Source organism: Somniosus microcephalus, chromosome 8, assembly GCF_052327205.1.
Source record: "Somniosus microcephalus isolate GS21.2 chromosome 8, FLI_Smic_1.0, whole genome shotgun sequence".
Classification (NCBI taxonomy): Eukaryota; Metazoa; Chordata; class Chondrichthyes; order Squaliformes; family Somniosidae; genus Somniosus; species Somniosus microcephalus.
Window position 1 is genome coordinate 241489759 of NC_140994.1, and position 6488 is coordinate 241496246.

At 42.9% G+C, this 6488-nt stretch overlaps 1 long non-coding RNA gene across 1 annotated transcript; it reads right to left on the reverse strand.

The window, feature by feature from the left end:
* Nucleotides 1-508: 508 nt before the first annotated feature.
* Nucleotides 509-6476, reverse strand: LOC147114203 (uncharacterized). Its single transcript, XR_015079373.1, has 2 exons — nt 6374-6476; nt 509-995 (listed from the first exon to the last, which is right to left on the reverse strand). It is a non-coding gene; the product is annotated as an uncharacterized LOC147114203 (long non-coding RNA).
* Nucleotides 6477-6488: the final 12 nt, after the last annotated feature.

Below are 6488 nucleotides of genomic sequence, written 5' to 3' on the forward strand. Positions count from 1 at the left end.
TTCTTTCTCACTGGAATATATTTTTGCTGAGAGTTATGAAATATCTCCTTAAATGTTTGCCACTGCTTTTCGACAGTCTTATCCTGTAACATATTTTCCTATTCCACTTTAACCAAGTCTACCTTCATACCTTTGTAATTACCTTTCTTTTTCAGGGCACTAGTTTGAGACCTAGCTTTCTCACCCTCAAACTGAATTTGAAATTCTACCACGCTATGATCACTCTTCCCAAGAGGATCCTTCACTTTGAGATCATTAATTAATCCAGCCTCGTTACACATTACCAGATCTAAAATAGTCTGCTCCCTGGTTGGTTCCACAACATATTGCTCCAAGAAACCATCCCGTATACACTCTAAGAACTCTTCCTCAAGTTTACCTTGGCCAATTTTCTTTGTCCAATCAATATGAAGAAAAAAATCTCCCATGAATATTGTCGCACTTTCTCTTACTACTGTTCGAACCTCAAGAATTATGAATTAGCTTAACAATGACAGACAAGTATGTGATCAATAAAATTGGTCGTTTAATCAGACTATAGTTCAAAATTCAAATGTACATAGAAGCACCTTTGTCAATAAATTCAAAGAACTCCTGGCAATAAATATGTCGGCAACTTATCAATTCAAAGTATATAAAAGTGCTCCTTTAATGATTCAAATGTACATAAAATAACTCCTTTAACAATATCTAAGCCCATGTCCAACTTCATACATACTCCTTCGTTTCTGGGTGACCGGTCAAGGGAAACTGTAAGGTGAAACATAAACTGGCCAGCTCTCTCATTTCAATCTTCCTCCTGCTTGGTCTTCTCTGTTCTTTTTATCTCTGAAAACTCCCGCCACTGGGTTATAAGCCCTCGTTAATCATAAATTACTCTCTGCCTCCCTTGGATAGGTCTGTTCCACTCCAAACCTTCCCTGATTGGAGTTCCATCCACATGACACATTCCTGTTCCTGTGAGATGTATGTTCTCCCCTTCTTGTCCAGGTGGCCTTTCAAACAAAGAACACATTCTGACCACCATTTTGTGTCTTCACAAACAAAGAACACATGCAGATTTCTTAGATTTTAAATCCGTCTGTTATCATCTTACAATTTGTTCGCAATTTCGATCTCCACACGGTAGCAGCAGTTTTATTACACTTTTCAGAATCTTACAGTCCTCCCTCAAATGTCTCTCATGTTTATTTATGTGCAGACATTTCACCAGAATTGGAGCAGTATGTATTCCAATCAGACATAGTCCCCTTTTATCCCCTATAATATATCTATACCCCATTTCACATTATTAAAGCTAATTCGGGAACAGTCCCCTCGTATGCCCCAATTGTCTTCCCTTGTTCTTTCTTTGGTTACATCTTGCCCGCATTCCCCACTCCCACATAAGCATGATCACACACACTAGCTGTAACCATAACAGAGCTTGTGAGCACAGTCGTACCCATGGAGCTAAGTCTATATGATTAAGGTATCAGTATCATTCCTTTCTTTTGATACTGAGAATGTCCTTCCCACTTCTCCAATCCGTTTCACAAACTCTGAGATTTTCATTCATCCAAGGTAACCCATATCCAAAAATGGACACATATTTCCCCAAATCCTCTATCTCGGTCGATGCCTTAACATGCATTGGATTCTGATCCATTAAAGGCAGAATAGTCCTGTTCCCGATTTTTACCATCCTTTTAGATTTAATACACATAGTACAGTTAGATACCAGACATATTGACAATAACCTCTTGCATCCAATACAACATCATGTAACATTGATAACTCACTGGGAACCAACACCAATCCGTTAATCGGAGCGGGGAATGGGGTGGGGCTCTCTTCACTCCCTTCATCGGGTGCCACTGGTTTCTCTTTCGCCTTTAATTGAATGGCTTCTTTGCACTGATCAGGACATTGAATATTATCATAATGATTTTTAATTTGAGGATCATCGTGGGAGAAATTTTTGCTTACACACAAATTTACTTGATTACTTGACCAGAAATTTGTCCAACAGTAACTTGACCCATCAATTAACTGGGTAGCTACAATCTCAGGTAATTTGTGGTCTCACCTGGTGTAAACCAGAGTTTTAGGATCGTCCTGTTCGGAGTAGTCTCATTTGAGCATTTTAAACAAATCCTTTGCCCCCTCAGCTCCGTTACCCTCACTGTCCAATTATAACGTTATATTTTGATTTTTAATTGTTACGTTCATCTCATTTACAACAGAAAACCCTGTATCCTGTGAGTTTATGGTCCCATTGGAGCTGTTCCGAGCTGCTGTGATCCCTGATATAGTTCAATTCAATCCACTAGCATATACAGGAGTTTCCCCATCCTGGAGCTGGTAATCCTGCACCACCAACACTCATCTGGCCCCCTGTTTAAAAGAAGAAACAGACAATCCATTGCAGCTTTCCTAAGAGCCAAATGGGTTAATTCATCAATTTCCAACCCCCTTCTCTCAATTTGGGGAAACATCCACTCAAATTTAAAACTTAAAAATTTAACAATGCCCAAAATGTTTACAAAACCCACAAAATCCACATCTGCTTGTGGAGTTAAAGACAGAGTTCACAGCTGCTTGTGAACAGAGTTAACGTCTTTCTTTTGCATTTCAAAAGAAGACAGACACAGACATCAATCACTGTCAGGTTTGGTCACACAACTTCACAGCTTTCAAGTAAATCTTTACTTTTGCAAAGTCTTGCTCCTTTAAAATCTTTGTTAAGATCCTGATCAATTCTTTTTAGCAGGATAAAAAAAACATGAGATATCCTAAACATTCTGTGAAGAAACTCCACACAATAGTATTTCCTCCTTTTTTTCCTGGTCAACCATACTTGCAATTAGTCAAAAATTTCCAAAAAGTGTTGATGTGTTTTTGCCACATATCTGGAACTAGTAGCTTCCACACAAATTTACAGCAACCAGAATTTCACCATGGCCACAATAAAAGTCTGGGTTTAATGGGTTAATTAACCTCATATCTCCAATTCAATTCAAACCAATATTATAAAACTAACCAGTATCACTTGTAAAACAAAGGAAGAAGCCGCACTAACAATGAAACATTCAAAGGAAGAAGCCACACTAACAATGAAACATTCACACACGCTTTGTAAATGTTCAAATTCATTTTATTCCAGGCACATTAACTTCAAGGTTGAAGCTTATTTTTTGTAAAACAATTAACAAACTTAAAACAGCACCACTTGTCCATCATTCAAGACAAGACAAACTCTCAGTACAGAAAAGTGGGTGGAGCTGAAACAAACACACCAGATACTTTCTTTCAAAGACAGAAAACTACCACACTTTTAACACACACTTTCACACAAACTGAGATTCCAGCATTCTTTTCTGATCCTTTCACTCAGCAAACCTTGTGTTTTACTTGTTTTGGACAGAAACTAATAGCTTCGTGACAGTAAAACTTTAATTTTTCCTTTCTTTTTCCTTTTCTAAATTGCCTCCACAACTTCTTCTCCCGGTCATATCTCACTTGCGGTTGCAGCATGCAGCTCCAACCGGCCCCTTTATTTCACTTTGTGATTACCCGCACCTCTCCTGATTTATCCTCTTCTGCTGCGCCCCACAAACAATCATCATGCCAGTCCACTATTACATTGTGGGCCAGCCTCCAATCAGAGCCGAGCACACCAAGTCCTTCCTTATCCCAATTCATAAGAACACAATCCCACTTCGATTCTAGTCCCCGTACCTTAACTTTTAAAGGTCTTAATATCACCCCTGCCTTTTGATTGCCTGTGAAACCGGCTAATACATGGTGTTCCTGACGACCATGGGGAACTATTAGGACACTCCGAGTGAATCATGGTGCTTGAGGCTCTGGGATCCACTAGACACATCCCTTTGTATGTTCTACTTCTACTTTCACACATGGTTGTCCCCAATTGTCGTACCTGAGGGGACACAGGTACTCGGGCTGGGCGCGGCCCCTTCACCCGAGGGAACACAGGTACTCGGGCTGGGCGCGGCCCCTTCACCCGAGGGGACACAGGTACTCGGGCTGGGCGCGGCCCCTTCACCTGAGGGGACACAGGTACTCGGGCTGGGCATGGCCCCTTCACCTGAGGGGACACAGGTGCTCGGGCTGGGCACGGCCCCTCCACCTGAGGGGACACAGGTACTTGGGCTGGGCGGGGCCCCTTCACCTGAGGGGACACAGGTACTCGGGCTGGGTGCAGCCCCTTCACCTGAGGGGACACAGGTACTCGGGCTGGGCGTGGCCCCTTCACCTGAGGGGACACAGGTACTCGGGCTGGGCGTGGCCCCTTCACCTGAGGGGACACAGGTACTCGGGCTGGGCGCGGCCCCTTCACCTGAGGGGACACAGGTACTCGGGCTGGGCGCGGCCCCTTCACCTGAGGGGACACTGGTACTCGGGCTGGGCGTGGCCCATTCATTGTGATCTTAGTGGTGTATCGTTTCCTTTTGCAGCATCCACCTTCCCAGTGACCCCTAGTTGTTTCAGGGCTTCCACTAAGGCCAGCACCGCCTGATCGGTTACGGTTGCCTTTGTTTGCTCTGTAGGCACAGTGGGCCTTGTAATCGGTTCTTCATTTCTATCTTTCCTCAGTCTTCTGCAGTCTCTAATAAAATGTCCCTTTCCTCCACAATTAAAGCATCGCTTATCCTCCTTAGGGGGGTAATCTCCTTTATGTTTCCATCTCCTTGTCTCACACATCTTATCCTTTTGTCTCGACTTAATTAGGCCCCCCTCCACTTCTTCCTGTCTTTCTCTTTCAAAAGCTAGAGTCATTTTCCGCAAGGGCTGTACCTCAGTCTGGTTGCCTTGTGGGTCATAACATGCTTCTGTCACTGCTCTAATATGTGGCAGGCTATTGGCTATTAATGCTCACAGGCAATGATTCAGGTGCCCTGCTGCAAGGTTAGCTCTCGCAAGTATCCCTCCACAAGCCGTGTTATATACCGGCCACAACCTTTCTGCATAACTTTCAGGACTCTCCCTGGGTCTTTGCTTAGTTTTCTCACCTGTTCGAATGGATTATCTGATCCATACCCTCGTGCTATCGTGATTTGATCTTTAACTTCCTGCAATGTTCCTGCACCACTTTTTGTGGTAGCTGGTAAGCCACTTAAGTCCGATATTGACAGCATAAATAGTAACATCTTAATGTGTTCTGGTTCATCACACTCATTTATCGCGGCCGCAGCTGCTACCTCCTGAAGCATAATTGTAGGGCCATGTCCCATTTTAGTTTCCCTAAAACACCCACCATTTCTTTCAATTGCGTCGTGTTATATGGTATGGTATAATCACGCTGTAACACCCCTCTATTCCGTACTCCTGCAGGTTGACCAAATTTCTGCTGCCTCATGGGATTCATTGGCGGTGGGACCGGAGGTTCCGGTACTTCTGACGGGGGTCTCAATTCCCCGTATTGTGGCCCCTCATCAGACCACTTTCCTTCCCCCTCGATATCCCTTTCCTCTGGGGTCATTAAGCATATTATTATCCCCTTCTCTACTGATAGACGAGCTTTCAATCGCTCAATTTCCTTTTGGCATTTAGTGTGATCAGCTGCTCCTGCTTTTTGTTGCTGCAACACCTTAAATGCTGTTGTTACATTGCTTAACTCTTTCTCAGCCGAGGCTGCCTGCCGATGTTGCTTATGGCTTTCTTTCTCCCATCTATCAGCTCTTCGCCAATACTCCATCACCTGACACTGCAAGTATTCGATGTTACTTTCTCCTTTCACCTTCTCAGCTTGTCTCTGTTCTTTTAATTCCTCTAACTCTTTTAGCAAATGGCTCACCACCGCTTCCCTGTCGCTCGCCTTTTGTTTCAGTTGCTCAATCTCTTTCTTATTTTGAACAAATTGTCTTTGATAGGCTAACAGCGATATCGCTTTATACCATGGCTCCATTCCAAAGGACCTTCCATCCATTCCTTTACTTTTTGTACAGGGTTATCATTCTGCACAATATCTCTAACCCATGGTTTATCTGTATCAAATTTTGAACTAATATATTTTGCCACCACATCCTCCATGCTTCTCACTTTCTTGTCCGGCATTGTTATAAAAATGCTTTTTCCCCTCGAGGTCCCTTTGTGGTTCGCCAATTTATGTAGCACTTTCTCTTACTACTGGTCAGACTGAACAATGACAGACAAGGATGTGATCAATAAAATTGGTCCTTTAATCAGACTATAGTTCAAAATTCAAGTGTACATAGAAGCACCTTTGTCAATAAATTCAAAACTCCCGGCAACAAATATGCCGGCAACTTATCAATTCAAAGTATATAAAAGTGCTCCTTTAATGATTCAAATGTACATAAAAGTGTCCCTCTTTAACAGTCTCTAAGCCCATGTCCAACTTCCATACATACTCCTTCATTTCTGGGTGATCGGTCAAGGGAAACTGTAAGGTGAAACATAAACTGGCCAGCTCTCTCATTTCAATCTTCCTCCTGCTTGGTCTTCTCTGTTCTTTTTATCTC